Below are 22,911 nucleotides of genomic sequence, written 5' to 3' on the forward strand. Positions count from 1 at the left end.
TTAACATCAGCCAGCACATATTAGATGTGCTATTGCCTGTGATCTCTGAGTGACAGGGTTGAAATATCAGGTTGACATTAGCAAGTGATCGCATCTTGCAATCCTGTAAACACGTTTAGCTTTACATCCTTCAACATACATGTCACATGGATAAGTATCTGCTGGGTCAGTGACTCAAGATTATTTTGTTCAGGCAATGAACAGCAGTTGCCCAGCAAAATTTTTATGTTGCTCCAGTATCATAATCTATTACCATTTTACTAGTGTTTACTTTCAATACACAGTTTGCTGGCACTGAAATAATTGAAAACAGGATTTTAAACACAAGTACAGATTATATCTACTCTAACAACTTATCTCCACAATAAATATATACAAATTTCAGAATTCATCACTCTGTAATTTTCAGCTGGTGCTTCAAGTAATTACACATTCTGTGGTGATAACACATTCAAGGTCTGTTGTTTTTTTATGATACCACAAGCTGGCGAGACACCTAGATCGGGCGTGTTAATGCTAATTGGCAGATGAAGCATAAATCTGAGGGAGTCTGGATTCCTGCCTTTTTGCCAGTTTTTTGTTGATTGGAAACTGAATTCTTTTTATCCTAGCTTTTGCTATTCAAAAATGCCAGGCAATTCACTGCTGTCTTTCCTCTGTGCATTTTAATCCATCAGTTGTGTTATTCCTTTAATGCCTTGTTGTTCGTTTCTAATGCAGTAGACTAAATCGGTTTTCTTTTAACTGCCTTTTAAAATCAATCATACAGGACTTCCTAATGCGAAAAACATTTGGTTCTGATGACATAGCTATAACACTGATGAGGTTTTTGTTTCTTGTTTATTTATAGAGGTGCATGACCTAGTGATAATCGCAACAATAAACTTCATTTAAAATATAATAGTTTACCTGCTTGTCAATAACCAACAACCAATACTTGGTTATTGCCTCTGTAGTTCTTACATCAAATATTTCAAGCTTTCTGGAAATTCATCTCCCTTCAACAGTGCAAATCCTACTCAAAGCCCTGATCCCTAAATATCCTGTGGTCTGAGTATGTTCACTCTGTATTCTTTATTATCTTTATTTTTATTCTGCAAGTAAATGTAATTTTAAAATGGATGAAGGACTCCAGACAGTGCTCTAAGGCATGCATGGCATGGATCTTCTTGAAAATAGTTTGGTAACTTATCACAAAGGGAAAAGGTTGGAAGTTTCTTTTTGAAGACAGGCTTTTTGTGAACTTAGCCCTGATCCTCATAAAAAATAGCAGTCTGTAACTGAAGGACTATGTGATCCCACTAGGTACAGGTGAATGTGAAATGGCAAAGTAATGAAGTAAGAGCAGATGATCATAGAAGACAAAATGACACAAAGTTTATAGATAATTGCAGGCAATCAGGACAGTATGCTTTTAAAAGTTACTGCCTGAAGATGGAAGAAGATCCATTGATGGCTACTGAAAATAATAGTATAGATCCAATGCATACCTCAGGAAGTCCCTGTTGGATATTTCTCAGAAACCAAGAGAGTACACTGGGGAAAAACACTCCATATTTGTTTAATTTCTTATATTTTCCAATGAAACATCCACTGATGGCTACAGTTGGGCAGAGGAAAGTGAGAAAGGTGAACTTCAGAGCTGGCCAGTGTGGCTGCTCCTGTGCTTATGACCCCCTGTCAGTTGAGGGGCAGTAACTGAGTTTGTACACATCCCATTGCAACTGAAATAAAAAACCCCTACCACCCCACCCCTCCCCCCCAAAAAAACCCAAACAAAAACCAAAACAACAAACAAAGCAAAATGATAATGAGAATAATTCACCTTCAAAAGATGAAGCAACTTCCAGCTGTCGTATCTGCTGTGAGTTGAACTTGACCAGCTTGTGATTGAACAAACCGATGCTCACCATAGCACATAAATGATTATGCTCCTTTCAAAGCAGCAGCAGTCTTGAATATCTTTGTTCTTCTTTTCTGAGACAGTGTCTTGCAAAGGTAGATTTGGCGTGAAATAGTTGTCCTCGGCTACAGAAAGTTTGCCTCAGATAATACACAATGTGATAAAAAAGGAAATAGAGGTTTAAAGTTGCTAATAGACCTAGTGCATGTCATTTTATAGTATGCAGACTTTAAGAAGGTAGTCAAAAGCTGCTTTATCTTAACCCCTTAATTTTTATTGTTAATTCCTCATGCACTATTTTCAGTGGGGTTTAACTCTCTGTGATCCATAGGTGGTGACATCAGACAGATCTACCAAATTATTTAAGTGTTAATTTGCAGTGCTGTGGCTGCCAGTAGGCAAATGTCCTATCCATTTATTCGTTGTTCAGGGGAGATCAAACCTTCAGGAAGTGTGAAAGCACCTGCCAGAATTGCAGGCTTTCGGTGGCAGCAAGGGAGCCTCCTCATTGCAACGCAGGTAAAGCTCTACAGCCAGTTTTGTCTTTGACACTAAAGCCCTCTATGTGTTTGCACTGTAGAGCTATTGATGTTCAATGGATTGAATGTTATATACCATTTATAGGTAAGTGTGCACACCCACTATGACTATCCAAACCAAATTCCTCAACTGTTTTCATCTCGTAGAGCATCATATGTTCTTGGTTGTGCTTTCTGTGGCCTCTCAGGGACTCCTCTGAGCACAGGACTGTAGCTTGCAGCATTTTGCCATCTGTGGTATAACTCAACTGTCCTTTCTTTTGTTCCATGACCTATACACAAGACAAAGACCATGGCTTTGTGCTGTGTACTTGTACTGGTTGCAGATAATCCTGGATTTCATGCAAGGGAAGTCCTAGTTGTGTGAGTCAGCTCAGTGCAGGCAAAGCTATGTTGTAATGAATGTAAATGGAATTTTTTTAAAGTCTCATTCTGTCAGGGTTTTAGATATACTGGTGATACTTGGGTGCCAGTATTTGCAAGAAATGAACTTACCTCCCTGTTGAATTTTGTTCTTTTATTTCTCCAGAAGATGGAAGAGCATTTAGTTACAACTAAGCAGATGACAATTTAGTTTGCTTTTTGCATGCTTGCTTAATATGAGATTTTAACAAAAATATACCTTTCCTAAAAATTTTTATGCAATTGATAGATGCAGGTTCAATTAAATAATTTTATTGATATAGTATTTTATTATCTTTTTTTTTACCAGCCAGCACCATGCTGTCAGCTTTAGTTTCACTGCATTGGATGAACTTATTCCTTTCTCCAGCCTGTTGGCAGATTGCTTTATACGTTTCTAAATAATGCCTAGTGCTCTGTTCCCTAAGCAGTGTATATTTGTGTAATATTTAAGTCACATGTAGAATAGGGTTACTGCAAAGAAGTAGGAACTGATTAACTTACCATTACGTACAATGGGTGGAAACCATCAAGTTTAAATTATCATAATAAAAACCCAAGGATTTTGTGTTTCTTATGGAACTGGGCCGTATCTTGAGCTAGAATTAATAGTGAGAACTGTTCATGCAGTGACACATTGAACTGCAGAGCTGAAAAGGCTCACAAGAGTCTAATCTACCCCTTCTGACTCAGGCAGACCCAAATAGGCTTCACTGGATGGATGTCTTGAACAAGAGTCTACAACACTGCACTATACTATACTTTTCATATTTCTTTTTGCAAGCTGTGCCCCTACAAGGGAATTCAACTATTTTATTGTTAAACATGGTATCTTAGGTTTTCTGGGACCCATTTTCATTCAGACACTAAGGCAAAACATAGTTTCTCTTGAAGACATGGTCCATGTTCCTTTCTGTGTTTCAGCCTGTGTATTACTCTGTATTGTGGTTTAAACCCAGCTGACAGCTAAACTCTACACTGCCACTCACTTCCCATCCCCGGCAATGGGATGGGGGAGAACATCAGAAGGGTTAAAGTGAGAAAACTCATGGGTTGAGATAAAGACAGTTTAATAGGTAAAACAAAAGTGTATGTGCAGGCAAAGCAAAAGAAGGAATTCATTCACCACTTGGCAGGTCTTCAGCCATCTCCAGGAAAGCAGGGCTCCATCATACATAGTGGTTACTTGGGAAGACAAAGTGCCATCACTCCAAACATCTCCCCCTTCCTTCCTCTTCCCCCAGCATTATATGCTGACCATAATGCCATATGGTACTGGGCCAGTTGGGGTCAGCTGTCCCAGCTGTGTCCCCTCCCAACTTCTCGTGCACCCCCAGCCTGCTTGCTGGTGGAGTGAGGAGTAGAAAAGTCCTTGGCTCTGTGTAAGCTCTGCTCAGCAGTAACAAAAACATCTCTGTATTATCAACACCGTTTCCAGCACAAATCCAAAACATATGTCCATACGAGCTACTGTGAAGAAAATTAACTCTACCCCCGCCGAAACCAGCACACTCTGGCGAAACATCCCTGAAAGGTGGGAAGAAGTCTTGTCCAGGGAATGAAATCAAAACCCAAGTGTTGCTGGCTGCCCGGACAGGCAAGGTGCAAACGCCTTTAACAATACACACACATACAGTGGAAATAGGTCCCACATCAAAAGGAAAAGAGCCATCTATGGCAAATAGTTTCTGCAGCCAACTAAAACTGAGACTCTCTTCAAGTAAACCACAGATATCAATCAGGTTCTGCAAGAGCTGGTATTGTCTGAACGCATTCAGAAACGGTTAAGAATATGAAGAGACACCTGTCTTTTATGTAAAACCCTTCCTCAGAAGACTCTAACACACTTTGTAGAGGTGGGTAGCTTTATTAGGAACCCTTTACTTGTGAGGAGTTCCAGACAGTACAGATATAAATTAAATCCGTGGAGATTTGATGTTTAGCTAGGTTCTGAAAACAGAAATACAAGGTGACTGTAAATATGAAAACTTAGAGCAGTAATGTTTGTGAAATCTGTGAAAAATTTCTGAGGATTATGATGTGCATCTTTTGCTAGTCAGGATTTGACCATGTTCGTAATGGAAGCAAGATTTTGTTTTAGCGAGGAGAAGAAACTGGTGCTCAACAGAAATCAGAAACTCATGTTAAAGTGTCGGTTGAAGAATTGTACTGGCAAATAAATGGATGTTGTCCCCTGGATGCTTATTTTCTCTTTGCTGTGTTAGACAGCTCCACTTGCTCTAACGTCTGATTGAAACAAATGATTTCTCAGGTACTTACAATGGACTTGTTTTCTTTGGAAGGTGCTGTTTAGAGAGTGGTGACCTGCATATAACAATGAATCCCCCTAAAATAGTGGTATATCAATAAGCTGATTTTATCTGCTTTCAGTACACACTGAAACTACCACTAGCATTAGACATGGTAAGATTCTTTGAGTTTTAACTGATATACCAGTGCTGTTTATCAGGAAGAGGAAATGTGTATTGTCTTTTGCACATTAAAAGAAGGCATTTGTGCCTATATGTTTTCAGAAGCAAGAACAAGTTTATCAGGAATATCAGGTCAGGCATAAGGATTAATTAGAGCAGAATAGGATGTGACAAACTCAATGAGAGATCTTATGGGAGATGAAGGTAAAATTTATTTTAAACCAAACTGATTTCACTCCCAAACAGGTATTCTCTCATGTTTCAATAAAAGAGACTCCCAAGCACCAAAACATGTCTGTCCAGCCAGGCTAGTCAGGATCGCTCATGAGGGACATGGATGGTAAAAGACACCAACCACAGAATCTTCTTTACCTTTTGATCGGCAACAACAAACTTTTTTGGTAAGGTGTTTTGTACCCTTCAGGAGTCAGCAGTTATTATAGGGTAACATTTTACTTCAGAATCTGGCTTACTTCATGCTCCATATATCTTAATCACAGCTGCTGTTATTTTTGTTCCCTGGTTTTGGGTACTTTTATGGCTGCCTGGCTGCTTCTTGAGACAGCAGGAAGAGGAATGGCACAATCGAAGGGCTGTAAGCTCTTGCTATCACTGTGCAGGTCTCCTGTTGTAAACTCATTTGTGCTGGGGCTTTTACTTCGCTTGAAGGCAGGATGGGTGTTTTACAAAGAGGATTAGGACCAGAATTAAATGAAGTTTCTGAAAACATGCCAAATTTTGAAGGGCTTACTGTATTTGGTATTTCAAGGCAGGTCTAACTTGCATCTGGAGTGATGGGTTTTGGGTCAGGGGTTTTTTTGCTAAGCTTTTTTATTTGCTTTTCACTGCTTAAAATTTATCCTTGACATCTTTCTTATTGCCAATTAAATCTTTCATTATTGTCAGTATCACAGATTACAACTATATAAGATTATATATGTATATCAGATCATAATTGTACAAGCTCTCCCACCCATCCAGGGAAGACTGTCACCTCAGGGCCTAAGAAACCTGAGCCAGTGACAGTGGAGCTGTCATCTAGACAAGCTGCTGCTGTAATCACATGGTGATCCCATCCTAGGCCCAAGAATCACAGATTTGTATTGGTTATTTAAGTAGTGGAAGAAATTTCACCAGAGCTTTTTATTACAACAGTGCCTAATAGGTTTGTGTTTTACTGGAAAGGGATGAATTCATGGCTGGCTCCAGTACTATTTGAAACTGAAGGCACAGCCTCCAGGTTCATACACACAGATAATATGTACAATATAGTACCTAAGGTGCTGCTATTTCATTTGACATTAAATTGAATGTAGCATGAAAATTGTCACAATGATAGATGCTGTGTACAATATACCTGCATACTAGTGTGAACCCTCATGAAATAGATTCCTCCATTTTGTTCTGTTTCATCAAATCATTCCCGACGACTGGTCCCACCACGATCAGTGCCATTGATAGAAGTAGTGCTGGGAACTGCTGCTCTGAAAACCCATTCAAATTACAGGCAAAGTGCAGAACCTGCATCTGTGTGTTGTGCCTTAACTTGAGATCAGAGGGTTTGTAGGGTTTCTTCTACACCTTTGTTTGGCATACTACGTACAGAGGAAATGGTAGACAATTGTAATTCTGATACCATAGTCTGGACAGTCACAGAAAATGGTCCTTCATGCTCTAGCAAGCCATACTAAGTCTTGTGAGTTGATCAATTCCATGAAGTTTCACTGCTTATTAGTGGAAAAAGTTTGTGTCAACAATGGCTCAGTCACCCAAATGAATGTGAGTCTCAGGTGGTGAAAATCCCTTAGCCCTGCATTGGAATCTGGCAAATGGGGATGAAAGGCAGGTACACAGAACATGGGGATGAAAGTGAGACAACAAACGATGAATGAGGTCTCCTCAGGACTAATCTTCCTGGATGCCTCCCAAAGTCTGAAGGCTCAGACCATCACAGGTTGCATCTGAAACAAGTTCTGTCAGATCATTGCATTAGTTTACCTCATACTCTATTTTCCTTTTACTTGGCTTTGATGTGCAGCCCTTGGCTATGATGCTAATTCTACCTGCAAAGAAAGAAAAGGAAATAGTCCACCTGACACCAAGTGGGGTATATTTCCAACTGTAAAGTCAAGTAAGTCAATGCCAAGGCTCAAACGCAATTTCTGTCCTGAAAAGCTAAGTTTTTTGCTTTAAGCTGTGGACAGAGCTCTGCTACAGGACTATGTTCATTGTGTTCCTCTGCCACTTAACTGAAAAGGAAAAGCAGTGTTTTGTAACCATGACATACCCTGTTATCTTCCCCAAGTGATGAGCTCATCCAGATTACTCCAAGGGGATACTTACATTTTATCAGTGGCGCCTTGTTGCACAATTTCTAGTTTCTTTCTTGAAGATACAATAAAAGATTTATGTCTGAAGGACTATGATGTGGTTTCAATCTAAGAGCAAAACAATTCCTTCTAAAAAAATACCATATCCCCAAATGATTTCATAATTGCAAACAGTGTTGATGAGCTTTGTGGCTTAAATGAGTTTATAACATATTTGCTGTGTTTTCTAGTGAATATTTTTTGATGTGCTTAGTAAGGAAAATAATTAAAATCCCCCTGCCATTTCAAATTGACACAAAATAAATGTGATCCATTAGTTGATGTCTACTGTAATAAGTAATTTTTCTCATTTAATTCCAATTTTTTTCCCAAATATTCCCCCCCCTCCCCCTTCTTTCTTGCTTTCTTGTATGTGTGTGTTAAATAGTTTCAGGTCTGAAAGTCAACTATGTTTCTCATTATCACATATCAGAAAGGCTTTTTTCTCTTTGTGTTTTCATGCCACTTAAGGATAAGCAAGTCTCAGAATACTGCATGTTTTTGATGTGTGGGTAAAATCCACATCTTCTGTTCTCAATGCAGAAAGCTTATCTGCACTGCAGATCTCAATTACATATTCTGTTCTCATCCCCTGTGCTGGGCTCAGGTTGTGATCACCATGATTTCCACATGTAGAATATTCATGATTCCTGCAGCGTGGACAGGAGAATTGGCCTGTATCAGTAATGTCCAAAAGCAGAGAGATATTTTATAGAATGTCTAGGTTGAAAAGAATTTCTGAATGCAAGCTGTTATCAGAGAAGAAACACAAGATATCAATTTAAAACACCAGAGAGAGGATTTTAAGCAACACTGTCTAGTTGTTACAATTATTTTCTCAAAGTGAATTAAGGTTGTGGTCTTGCTACTTTGGTTATTCTAGTTCTTTTTTCACTACTAGAATTTGATGTTAGAAATGTGTTATATTTTAGCCAGTCTGTGATACTGTCTGTTGATTGCACTTGAAAGACTTCTTGGAAATAATTTACTGTGTACCAGCTCTGATTCGAGTTAAGCTGTTCCCTTATTCTTACTGCTACATACAGTAGAACAGAATGTCTTCTTTTTTTCAGAAACATCTTAGCTGTCCTGGAACAAATCTGCGTTTCTCTTTCTTTATTCAGGAAATCTAAGAGTAGGTATTCTGAGGACTAAATTAAGGCAGAACTTGTAAGTGGTTGTTCTCAGTATTATCTTGAAGAGGGGAATTCTTCGGCCTAGTAAGAAAGGTGATTTAATCTGCAAAGGTTATGTTGTGATGTTAATATGCTCTGGATTAGTTTCTACCTTTGTATTCCCATGTTACACACAAGAGACACTAATCATTCTGATAGGGACCAGGGTCTGAGTTTTGCAAAAGTTTCTGGACCTTCGTACTTTGTTTTTCATCAAGGACTTGCCCAGGTCCCCTTTATATCCCCTTTGTTTAATTTGTGCCCGCATTTATGCCTAGCTTTTAAGCTAGAATAGTACCATTAGCTGCTGTCAGAATGGGTAAAATGAAGGGAGGGTTTTAACTTCAGACATGAGGAATTTAGCAAATAAGGCATGGACCCAATGTCCCTTTTAGCGCTTTACTGTTAGTGCAGCACCTTGTGAAGCCCAGGCTTGGCAAGGTGCTGTCGCTTAAGGAAAAGACTTCTCTGGGACATATCAGATTCAGGTAAGGCTCAAATTGGTTGTGTGATGTGCTTACGCAGTAACATCTCTTTGGTAGTTCAGATCTGGAGGGTGCTTTATAATTTACAAAAGGACCAAGGAAAGCTATGGTCCAAGATAGAGTGGGAAAAGAATAGTGAATCAGACTATAGACTTCAGAAAAAAAGCCATTAAAGCTTTTCAGCTTCTTATTATAACTCCCGGAATACTGCATGCCTTTGCATTCAAATTCCTCATTCATGTAACCAGGACTGCAATGGGAATGGAAACAACAGAACATGAATCCACAGAAACAAAGGCGTTTGTATTATTCTGTGTGGCCCTAAGAAGCTGCAGTTTGGATATAATTATGACTCAAATGAAAGGACATTAACAAAGCAAATGAAATATTTTGTCTCCAATCTGTTCCAAAGAAAGCTTTTATGATTGCAAAGATAGCTTTGGCCACTGGCTTTCAGAACACTTTATTTAAAATACAGATTGTTTACCCTTATGAACTGATCTATCTTTACTGGCATCTGAAAAAATTAGATTAAAGATGCCTATTATTTAGACAATCTGTCAAAATCAAGTAGAAGGAAATGAATTGACAGCGTCGTTAAGGATAAAGCTGTGGTACAGGGAAAATTGGGACAATGTTGTGCCATGAGGAGGTGCGTTATGGATCTACTTTGCTCTTCAAGGATTTTTGAGGTGTGTATGGAAGAGACACTTACAGCAGAGACTTTTAAAATAATCTCTGCTTTCAGGTGCTTACACAAGGGACTTTGATTCATTCTGCTCAGTCTTAGGTACTTACCTGAACTATCGAAGCAGGGAGTGTAACTGCCCTCATGTCCCATGATCATCCACAGAGGCACAGGTACCTGAAGAAAGTGATTCAAAGCTAAGAAGTCACCACAAGGCCAAGAAACTGGTTCAAGGTTAAATGGCCATAAGAAGCAAATCCACTTCACTGACATATTTTTTTTTTATATCTTGTGTAGTTTAATTGACATTAATGTAACTGCAGAGCATCACCTTCAGTTCTTAGACTCCCCCCATTGCTGTTGAGTACCTATAGTTTAAGGATTGGGTGCTGTTTTGTTTTTTCCCAAAAAAGAGCAGTGAGGGCTAGCTCCTGTTCAGAAGAATTTGTAATACAGCATGGAAATTGGGTGTCGAGCTGGGCATCCAGAAAAACTGACTTAGAATCTTTAAACTTAACTTTAAAGTTAATATATGTGAATATATGAATATATGGTGATAAATAGTTGGGCAATACAAGAAAAAACTTACAGGGTCATAGCGCTCAGGTCCTTGCTCTAGTACATACAATGTTTGCTATAGTACCTTTTGTACACTGTCTGGGCATGGCTACTAACTGGTCATGTTAACTTGCTCAAGTAAAAGCTATATTCAAGTAACATTTTCAGCTTCAGTTTTGACCCTCAAAATACTGAATTCTGAAGTGTCCTTGCTAAGTCTGCGCTGAGATTCACAGACGTACAATACCGAGCAAGGGATACATCTGCTCTGTCCTTTGCAGACACACCTGTACCTGTTCCCCTTTCACAAGCAGCCAGCTGAACATCAGCCATCCCCTGTCTGGAAGGCAAGCAGTTACCGTAAGTTCTGTAGAGAAACAGACCCAGACTAATGAAGCTTTGCAGCTTTTGGACCAACACTTACTTGCATCCAGCTGGCTCAAGGCACGCATAGGTTTGACTGCAAAAGGTTGTACAGATGTACCATACCCTGCAGTCAGGCTGATTTCAAAACTTGCTACAGTTATGGCCCCAGTGCTGGTTTGGATGGCAACCTTCTGGAAACTGTTCATTGTTATTCAAGTAATACACTAATTTTCTGCATATAGCAATATTTTGCATATTGAGACTCTTAGGATCTTTTCTCAGATTAGCCCTGATTTTCTGAGAGAATGCAAACAAGGTGCTTTATTTCCTTGTTCTGTGGTTTCCTCACTTATAACAATGGTGGCAGATACCTGCCTCTCCTAAAACGCCCTGAGAGCAGCCAGTGGGAATTATTGCATTGGTGGATAATGGAAAGCTTAATTGAGTTTTGTCTATAAAAAGTGTTTTACCATCCTGTGATAAAGGCTGTTGACTGCAAGTTATTATTAAAATATTATTAATTTATATTTATAATTAGAGACATTAAATATTAACTAATTATTATTTCTAATTTAAATTATGTTTTTTTAATATTTAACACTCAGTGTTATTCTCTTTTCCTTTAGCGTTACCAGCCCAGCTCTGAAGGGTGAGAGTTTTCCTCTCCAGAAGCTGCCCCAGTGTTACTGGGTGGAGGCTCTGTGCCATGCCAGATTACATAAAACGGTGTCAGAGTTGGACTGCGGTCATCCTTGCTGATTTCAAACACAGAACTACCACTGGCACATTCACCGTTGTGCCAGGAGACCAGTCTGAGTTAGTAATCGCTATTTGTCTTGTGCTTCAGGCTGGATGTCCAAATGATTCAGTCCATACATCAGCTGGGTGACACAGTGTTTGAGGTGACTGGCCAGAGGACCTTGCTGATTTGTAGAAACAGGGTCCCAAATTGTTACCTTGCATGGTTTGGTGTGAATAACTCCTTTAGGAGCCTTTGTCCAGTGGGACTCCAGACAGTGACATTCAGCTGTGCAATGTGTTGTCTCCTGGATAACAGCCATCTCTGGATGAGTCTTCAGAAAGAAAAGCTGCAGGAATGCCATTTCTCATCAGCTGGTGTCACTGCTTGGAGCCAGATGTTAGCAGCTGGGTGTGGTAGTACAAAATGGACTAGGAAAGAAAGAAGAAAAAGTTTAATAGGAAACATTAACTTTCTGGCTAAGCCATGGGCAAAACCAGCAATCTCTTGTTTACAACAATAACTACTGGAAGCTGCAGAAATAGATCTCTGACATTTTAAAGTAGTGTGCTTACTCTGTTTGATCAGACAGGAGATAATGTCATGTGCTTATTTTGCCATAAACACTCCTAATAAAGACTCAGCATTTCAGCTATTGGCAAGAAATAGAAGAACATGAAGTATCTTTTGAATATTCAAACACCAGGGTGTTGGAAATATTCAGTTGCCTGTAATTGTACTTTGTATTTCTTAAACATTCTTCACAGTAAATGTCTTGATTTATGAATGTGTGATAAACTGATTACTGGAAATCTCAGAAGTAAGACAATTTGCCTTTTCTGTCTCTTTCCAAAATAACCCAGCCTCTGGGAATGGGGAATGTTTATGGTGAACAACGAGAACTATAGTAAAATATAAAAATATAAATAAGGAAGTGCTAAATGGCCTTTGGAAACACAGCACACAATGCACATACAGTTCTCCCATGTTTTAGGAGAATAGGCATTCTATCTTTTACTGTGAATATCTGAGCATCTCACAGTGGCTAGTGAGTCACCTGATGTGAAGCAGAGTAATTCTGGCAGGACCAGTTTGGAGAACTAGAAAGTAGTCACTGAGAGTTAAGCACCTAAATATGTGCTAGAACACCAGCCGGAGATGAAAGCAACCACAAAAGCTTGTGAGCGTTGCTGCACCAAGATCCCATGCACCTGCTTGTTAAGTGAACGTACAGCTCCCAGTTAGAGACCCAAACAGCTTATATAAATAAGAGAGTTGGGGCTTCAGAGTGGGATCTCAAACAGCCATAGACCCATTTTGCTAACTGGCTAGCTGGATATCGTGAGTCCTGGGTTTGGGCTGGAGCATGCTGTCCTCTCTTCCTACATAGTCTTTAGCTTTCTGGAGTGAGGAGCCTAAGAATAGATATGCTTTGAAAAACAGAGCATAGATCTTTCTCCCTTTTAGAAGAGAGCTGCTGTGGGACAGTGCTCCTTTTCATTATTATTTATTATTCAGCTCAGTGGTTAGTACACTCATTCAGGATGTGGGTGACCCAAGTTCAGTTCCTTCCTCTGCCTGAGGGGCTGTAAACTCACATCCCATACTTCCTTGGAGAGTGCCATAACCACTAGCTGATGGACTCTTCTTAGGGTGGGGGACACTCAGCCCATCCTCTTGAAGTGGTTCCTCTTTGCATGCTATCCTTTTTCACCAGCTCAAGGACCGGTTAAGTATAGCATGCGAGAAGGAGCAACTTCAGCAGGAAGGCTTCACAGAACCCTTCTCCTCCCATCGTTTCCTCAAATTTAGCCCCCAGTTTAGATTTGAGATTGTTTCCCTGAAAAGTGGGATGTTTGAGTTTGATTACCCTGGGCCTGAGCTGTAAAACATATCTTCCACGTTGTGTGGAAGCACTCTAATCAGTTAGGCGTTAAGGACAACCTCTTTGGGGGATCAAGCTCTAAATGGCTTTTCAGTGCCAGGAAATTTGTGGTCAGAACCCTAGTGACAAGACTGTCCAAGTGTATAGGTACAAATGTACTTCAATAAACAATTCATCATCTGTAAAGACATGCATTTTGCTCTGGACATCTAGGAAGGTAATAGTTTAAAACTAACATTTTCTAGATTAAAAATTACCTTACTGATTTAAACCTGAAACACTTATTATATTTTGCCTATTGCCCTGCTATATAGATTTGTAGATGGCAGGTGTTGCATGATAACTTCTTTGAAAATCTTCACCTGATCCTACACTGCTTAGGAAAGAGCATTTCTAAGCATCAAGCATAAGGCAGAGGAGTGGCAGACTCTGGAGCCAGATACTCTGGTCTCTAATCTCTAGATTGGAGAATTTCAGTGTGTTTATCCTGAGTTAGTCAAGATACATCTAACAGCAGAATGAATGTTTACCCCAGGAAACAAAAATCAAAAGGATTTGAACAAAAAGGACTTGCTGGCTGGGATAAATCCAGGGCCCACACTGGAGCTGACTCAGCTTCAACATTGATTTGAGGAAGGGGAAACTCAGCCCTTTCCAGTCCTGGGGTCACAGTGTTGCTCCTCAGAGCACAGCCCAGCATGGGCAAGTGGGGTGGCAGCCAAAACCCCCAGTCTCTGCTTGCTGCAGCATAGAAGCCAGGAAGACCTTGTGCATGGGCATTTGTAACACCAGCAAACAGCCTGTTGGAGTCATAATGGCAACCTGATGGAGCTCAGTCTGGAGCTTAGGAAATCAAAGACCCTAATCTGTACTTTACCTCCTGACTGCACTTAGCGTGAATGAATCCTCATTTCCAAGGAGCATTGGCCTGCCAACTGTGTGAAAGCTTCACTGTGTCTGGGAAACCATGCGTGGATCAGATAAAGCCCACTTGAAAGTTAGGTAACTTTTCTTACAATTCAATTACACTGAATTGCTCTAGCTATCTCAAGCATACCCGCTGCTCTTAAACTACTCAGTTACAAGGCTTAGAGGAGGTGGATTTTTTATCATGTAAACAAATAGAATAGACATCATGATATGCCAGAGAGCCCAGGCTTTGTCGTTGTTTTTAAATACCTTTTTCCCTGATGGCTTGCACTGTTATCTGCAGACTGTCCCTAAAATAAGGGACCCATCTAATTGATAGCTGATGCCCAGCATAGTTAGTATGCTGTTCTAATGAACCAGGGTGCAGCTGATAAGCTATTGGACAACTTACCGAGCTTGTTAAAACAGTGATAAATAGCGTATCACTTGTTGCAGCCAAATGAGTCTCACTTCTTAGGGTAGCTGAGGCAAAGCCAAGTGCAATCTAATCCAAGCCCTGATCTATATCTTGTTTGAAAGTTTGGAGATGTCTTATTATCATAGTTTGAAATTGCTCTTGATAAGGGTCTACATACTGTGAATTTATAGGCCTGTTTTTCCCACCACATTTATAACCTCATCAAGGTAAGGTTACTTTTTTTTCCTTTTTCTCGCTTCATGAAGAAGTCTCCAGGGGATCATTTCCAAGCAATCGAATTTAGTTACTTCATACAATGGTAGGTGAAATTAGCGAAAAGTAACAGGAGCTAGATTAATGTGATTTCAGGAAATAATCCATAAAAATCTTATGAGGCCTTTAGCAGGTTGTAAATTGGATTTTAGGCACAGGGAAAGAGAAAGAAAGTGAAAGATCCTGAGCAAAATAATCAGTCAGTAATGAGAAACACTAACATTTTAACACTTTATGCTGAAATAAAATACCAGAGTAAAAAAACATAAAATTGACTAACAGTGACATTTTTTAATGGCATGAATGATTAAAATTGTGATTACAAATGTAAATAAATGCCTTCTGCTTTTTTCACTAAAAAAATCATCCATGTATCATCAAAGAGCTGTAAATTAATAATAATAAAAAAATAGATGGAAAGAAAAGAAAATTGTCTGTCAAATAGTTGTCTGCCCCATCCCTGCAATGGGGAACTGGGTTTTTTTCATAATCTAAGCATTGCCACCATGTATCAATAAAGATTTGTAACTGTGGAGCAACAGGTTTGGTGCCTTCAGTTCGAGGGGTGACCAGCGTGTGCTAGTTGAAAAGGTCTTATTTTCAAGTATTTCTTACATTTTCTGGACCCCCTTTAGTCCTTCTTTCACTGGGAATGAGAAACAGATTTTTTCAAAAATGATGTGCAATCCTATGTTATAGCTGTTTTATGGCTAGCTCAAGACAAAATAAGAAATGACTGAATCAGCTTTTGATCAAAGCACATCCTTTCTGATATACTCCAGACAGATTTCTTATCTGGAAAAAGTCCTTGATATCTTACTGAAAGTGTCTCATCAGAGAAGTAAGAGAATGGCTGGCTGAATTTCATCCTCTCAGCACCAATATTTAGGAGAAGAAAGGTCCTGCTTTAAAATGTGAGCAGCGAAAGGGCAAATTCCCATCCCACAGAACCAGCATGTACTGGAAACGTGAAGGAAGAAGGAGCTCCTTGGCTGTGCCTTCATTAGCAAATCAAGCAGACCACAGGCTGCTGGCCAGTTTTCAAGACATGCATGCATTCGTATGGCTAAATTATCTTTCTTCTTCTCTCTAAGAAGCCTGCCCTCGTTCCTGTGATTTGTTGGGGTTGATCCCTGACCTGTGCTGCCCCCTAACAGTGTGGTGGCATCGGATAGTGTAGTGATCGCTGGTACGGGCCAAAACCATGTCATGGAGGCCAACATGTGAACAGCAATGATGATCTTGAGCCAGAGCTCTGGGATCTCTTATTTTACTGCCATACATGGCTGATGTAACTACTCTGTCCTGATTGTGGATGTCTTAAAGTTAGCTGTCTAAGGCTTACCACCTCCTTATACAGCCCTTTTATACAGAAAAACTTGTTTGCAGTTGGTGGTGGATCTGTTCCATAGATAGGCAACTAAAGAGGATGAAAGGAACTATCCTTTTTGTCCTTTGACTATACAGAAAGCTAATATACCTAACTTAGTTTTAGACATCTGGCTTTAAATGCCTTGCATTACAAGACATGAACCCCACTATATCTGTTTTTACAGGTGATTTCTTGAAGCTTCATGGACCATGAAAATAAACTAAGACCCAAGATTTCTGTGATCTGCAAAAATCTGCAGTTTTGTCATTGTCCTTTAATCAAGAGGGATGGTCTTTAGAAGGGAAATCCTTTCATAGAGGCCCTCAGCTTTTTATGGTAGCCTTGAAGGGGCTAAGAGCAGGACTGCACAGTAAGAGATTTTATTAGCTGCTGAGCAACGGCAGGGAAGAGTGGCACAGACCTCCAGGTTCAGGGTGGCTTGCAGAGCTCATTCCCAGGGAGGCTTGCAGTGGGACTGTGTTCCGACTAAGGCCCAGAATACACATAAATCTGACCCATTCCTGAAAGCAGATTCCACCTGCAGCAAACAGCAAATGTTTGGGCTAGGTGGTGCTACAGCCTTTAAGGTATGCTGCTTTATTTCTCATTCAGCTTCATCTACCCGACAGGGCTTTACTGGTGCACAGTTCATCTGGGAAGGATGATTTTGTTGTATAGAGAGTCATACACCTTGGGGAGGATTTGATTGTAAGAGTAAAAAATTGATTTTCTTTTCTATACAGGAATAACTTGATAGGTATAAAGATATTAGATGTACTTTTTATGCCAGGATAAGTGAAACCATACCAGAGAGGGCAGGAAGGGTTTATGTAGTTCATTTGCTGGGTTAGTACCTCCTGAACAGCATTTCCACTAATCTCAAGAGGTTTAAGTATTTACCATTCACAAAGAATGCTATTAGTATCTGAATGCATGTTGGAGATGAACAAGAATCAGCAGAGCAGGAGCAAAAGAGTTGGGCCTCTGTGAGATCTGGACCTTGCAGAGATCTGCATGCAGTGAGGGATGCTGGTCTGCTAATGAGGGAAAGGTGCGGAGCACATCACTGAAAGTTTATAGTAACTGCATCTCAGTACTGGAAACTAAGTAAACTAGCTAAAAATTACAGTAATGGACCTAAATGCTGCTGGCTGTTTAATAGAGTTTTACGAAATTATTAGAGAAATCCTTTCCTTTCCTCTGTTGGAAGAGATTTGCTTCCAGCTAGAAGCTGAGAAACCAATTTTCAAAGTCCCTCTGCTTCTCTTCAATCCAGGAATGGTTTTCCTGGGGACGAGGGGCACAGCAAACATCACTGGGCCAGAGCTGAGCCATGAAATCAGCATCTTCTTGATGAAATCCATATTACTGGCAGCCAGGTGGAGCATTGCACTGAGGACCATCTGCCAGGAAGTCCCTGCTGATCAGAAGGGCCCTCTTGAAGACCAGAAATGGGATTCAGATGCATGGAAGAAAGGAAGGAGAGAGGAACGGAATGTAATCTGATTAATCTGAGCCTAGGAAAGAGCCGTGAGTGAAAGATGTCAAATAAACTGACTGCTGTGAGAAGGTAACACAGTCCTAACACATTAAGGCAGGCTATGAAACGCTTCACTGACAAGATGGGCAGCCGTATTTTTCTGAGTCAGGAGAATCTGGGACACTAAACTGAAAACAGTAAGGCCAGTGCTGTACCCTCAGCCTGCTCTCCCATTTCTCATTTTATTTCAGAACTGCTAGCCTTTCAAGTAGCATATATTCTTGTGAGGTAGGAGTGCTAGCCCTCAGAAAAGCTGTTTAACTGCAAAACATAAGAGGAGAGAGAAATGAATTTTCCAGTTAAGATTTGATCTAATTGTATGAGTTGGTTATAATGTGAAATGGTAGAAATTTCCAGAAGACTAAAAGAAGCCTTCATGCTAATTTAAATTAAAAAAAGAAAATTCTGAAGAATTTCTGGGGCATTGCTATTTTGAGGAAAGAATAAAAAAGAATCTGCGGGGTATGCTTTTAGAATAAAACAGGTAAAGAATGTAATCTGAAAATAAAAGAAACTATGCAAGAGCAGTGGAGCCATTAGTCTGCGAGTTATTACATCTGGCATACTTTGTGATGCCCTTATTTTTTGAGGGGAGAAAGAGTAACACAGGTCTTTCTTTCATTTGTACCGCTTCAGTGAGGAACCTTAAGCTGTGGACTTTTTCTACTGGGCAGGCAGATTGCATGGGCAGAGCACTTCTGTCCATGTAGTTTATATGAGACTGGAATTTATTAGCACAGTGTTTTTAAAGTGCAATAAAATGCAGCACTTAGATCTCTCTGGGGATCTGTATTATGTTGTATTGCGACTTAAAAAGAAGTGCTGTCATATTGTGTTGTACCACCCAACTTGCAAGAGCAACCGTGTTTAGGTAGCTAGAGGAAATACTTTGGTTTCTGGAGGAGAGTCCCTGTTCCCCAGAGGACCAAACCTGCAGCACAGCTGAAAGAGGGCTCTTCCTCACCAGGGAATTGATCCTCCTGCCTGAAAAGCTTGACATTCCCCAGCCAATGTGGTGGGTGTCCTCTTCTCAAAAAGTGCAGGGGAGGAGGAAATAACACAGGCAATTCCTCTGCTGGCAGCACTTCAGCTACCCAGTGGTAGATATATGTGATGCCTGTTTGAATGAGAACTGCCCTGAACTTCCCTTCTAACCTCAAGAGTCTATCGTCTGGGTGGTTTGCACCAGTCAGTAAGGTGTGCTGCTAGAAGCCAGATCACACTGCTGGCTTCTCAGTCAGGCTCTGTGGCCCTGTGACAAACTGGTGGCACATGCCTCTTTTCCCTTGCATCAGAAGGAAAATCTTGGATAAACTGCCTGTGTGCAAAACCGAAGTTGAGGTTTAGAGCCATTCTAGATTGCAGTGGTATTGAGTCTAACTGGACGACATCCATGTGGCAGACGGTTTATTCTGGGTGTCAGGAATTTATCTGCCCTGGATGAATCAGCATTGTACTCGGGGCTGGGCTTACCAAGTCCTGTGGTGGTTCTGCCTTCAGTTCTACCTTTCTGGTTTTAGCTTTACCTGAATAGAAGTAAACTGCTATTAAGAAAAGGAAAGTTGTGTTTGGAGAATTCCACTCTAAAGCATTTCAAGTATCAAAAATTAGGAATGCTATTTGGAGAAAATCTATTTGTGAGCTAGTTCCTGCACAGTAATTGCCCTGAAAAAACTTACCAGTGTTACAGATTCTGTTTCAAGATCAAAAATTGAAAGCAGAATATTTTTGCCTTTTTTCTTCAGAAGTATTGAGGTGGTTGGTTGAAGTGTTTCTCTTTGTGAAGATGGAATAGTTTCATTTTTTTATGGTTCTGTTATTAACTGTGATATTCTAATATAAATACACATATATATTATAATTTATATATATGTATATGTAAGTATTAGTGGCTGACCTTGATGAAATGAAGCTACAACCAAGAGGTTATTTAGATTAGCTTTGCTTCAGCTGTGTCTGCCTTGGTAGGTTTGGCTTCACTTTTTAATGAAAATGCTGAAGAAATAAGATAATGGAGGCTTATTTCCTTATTAAAGTCGTAGTGGAAGAAATGAACTTTCTTCTTATTTACCTCCTCCCTGAGAAACTGAATATTCCTATATAAACGTCTCAGCAGGAAAGCATTTAGAAAACCTCTGTCCTGGACCCTAGTTTTTATTTGTTAAGGAACCCTGGAGATTTCACTTTATCTCCGTGTTGCTTTCCAGCCTTCTTCTCCCTCACCTATTTTTCCGAGTTCTTCAAGTAGAGAATATCTGCCAGCATGCAGCATATATCCAGCATATATCATAGCCCTAATTAGTGTATTCTTCCATTTTCCCTTGGCAAATATCCGTAAAGTAGGTACAAGTTTTCTTTTGCTGGTGACTGTGAGTGGTTTTGTGTCACTGCAGGCTGTGATTCACGATCCTCATCAAATTTAGCTGCGGCAGCAGAAGAGGAAGTGTGCATACGTGCCTGCATAAGTTTATCCTCTCAACCTTTTGAGCCACAATAACTGAAGTCACTGGAGATCAAGGAAATTGACCCTTTTAGCAATAGCCTAAGTTAGTGAGAATCCGCTTTAAGAGAATTTCATAATTCCCATTTTTGAAGGGATTTTCATTAGGATTCTAGTTTTGTTGCAAGAAATGGCGAGGGATTCAGTATTTTTTCTGTGTTTACATCCCTGTGTGTCTCTGAGACCACAGAACATCAGAGCAAACATCATTAAATGTTTTGTATTAATTCCTTCTCCTAGTTTTGTGAGCTCCAGAGGATGAGGAGCATAGGAAGTCTGAGGACATTTTCCCCACTACACTGCAAGACCAACCATCCAGTTACTCTGTTGTCAGTTTTCAACCTCCTTTGGAGTATGAAGTATTGGCCCCAGTAAGATACAGGGTATAACAGGGCAATGGCTATATAAGTTTTATCTTCTTAAACTCCTCTTAATTATCCCTGCAGGACATAGTGGCCAAGTAAAATGAATAACATTGTACAGTATAACCATCCCTTGTGGATTCAGTTGAACTGTTAGATCTTTTAATTGTCATCAGTGTGTGAACATGGTATATAATTACACCTGTTCAAGGAAGTACGAGTAGGTCTCAACAATTTCAGTGTTCTATTAATGTATTTGGGAATTAACTATATATTCAGACATCCCCTCCCTCCCCCCCGATTGTACAATTACTATGTAAACATACCAGGAAGCAAAAATAAAGATGAGAATTCAGCTGTAGTGCATACTTGTCCATAAGGAAGCAAAATCTTAATATGTGAAGCATCAGGCAGCCTTAATAATATGTGGCTTTACCAGCTGTTCCTTTAATTACAACATGGAATTTAGCACACATTAATGGTAAGGTTTTAATCATCTAACCAGAGAAATAGAAAACACTATGGACATGACTATATTTATACAGAATCAAAAATGAAATTGTCTCAAACTTATTTAACCTTCCCTTCTCTGCCAACAGCAACAATAACAGAAAATCATCTGTGTCCTGAGGTTAAATACTCAGTCTTTCAGCCTGAAATGTGAATGTTTTGGCAGTAGTGTAAGTCTATTAAAGGAGAAGTTTTGTTTGAGATTGTTTTGGAACCTAAGCTATTTGGAGCTTTATTAGGCCCCATTATAATAGAGGAGTGTGTGGCAGATGTTCAAAAGCAACAAGGTTGCCACATCTTACCAGGGTATTGCTCATCAGCTGAGCGATGGTAACTGGCTAGTTGCACAAACTTACCCTCCCTGATTGCAAAGTAAAACCTATTAGCTTAAATAATGAGTCATTAAACCAGAGTAACTCATTGCTTTTGCTTGTACGCCCATAATCACAGACTGCGCTGGAGCTTAAGTTTCAACTGCTGGGCACTACGGATAAGCTTTGAAAACCATTCAGAGTGATTTAGTGTCCAAAGTCACATTTTAAAGGTAGCATGGGGGTTTCACTGCCTCAGAGGTTTAGCTCTCCCATGTCTGGGAGTGCCCACACCACATTTGAAGAGGGGACCTTCTCTTTCTCAAGAGGGAGCTCGAGTCACTCAGGCTGGGAGGAAAGTAATGAGAAAAAGCCCTGAGGTTGCTTGCAGGGAAGGGAAGAAGTGGAGGAAATGACGCAGAGGATCCTGACCAACTTGTGTGGTTGGTGAACTTTGTGGAAAGATCTGGGGAGTCTCCAGTTTCTCATTCAAGGGAGAAATTCACCCAACATTTCCCTGCTTTGTTATACCACAGCTTTGGTTCCTAAATCATCCAGACACTTTGGAAAATGCTGTCCTAAATGTCCACTCCTACTTATTAAAATCAGTGGGTATCAAAGATTTTTGATGGGAATGGCAGAGAGGGCCCTTACGAAGTTGCACTCCCCTTGCTTGTGACATGAACAGAGCCTGTTGTGTGAATGCGGTGTTGTGTTCATTCCAGGGCCATCTATTATTCTCTGAGTAACAGAAAATACCATTTATTTCCATTTATGCAGACCATAAATCAACATGATATTAGCAGCATGTGATCTAATGCTGCACAGTGTGCATCAACATGAGAAGAACAAATCTGTTCAAAGTTTTGGAATGCTTAAATGTCCCTTTTTCACTCCCTTTTTCTCCTTCCCATTGTTTTAAAACCATTTAAATAAGACCTTCTACAATCATTACAGGGTGGGCTTTTCTCTCTGGGGAAGAAAAGCAGCATTGCTGGAAACTGCTCTCTTCTAGTTTGCAGGGGAGGAAGCTTTTTAACATCTCTCTGGTTTTCTATTATCAGGAGGACAAGTATGTTGCAAATCAACCTCCCAGATGCGGCAAAAAATGATAACATTTAATAACAAACCATGGTATCCAAACTGGGAGGCTTTCAGTTATATACTAGTTTAAA

This window comes from Strigops habroptila, chromosome 1, assembly GCF_004027225.2.
Source record: "Strigops habroptila isolate Jane chromosome 1, bStrHab1.2.pri, whole genome shotgun sequence".
Taxonomy (NCBI): domain Eukaryota; kingdom Metazoa; phylum Chordata; class Aves; order Psittaciformes; family Psittacidae; genus Strigops; species Strigops habroptila.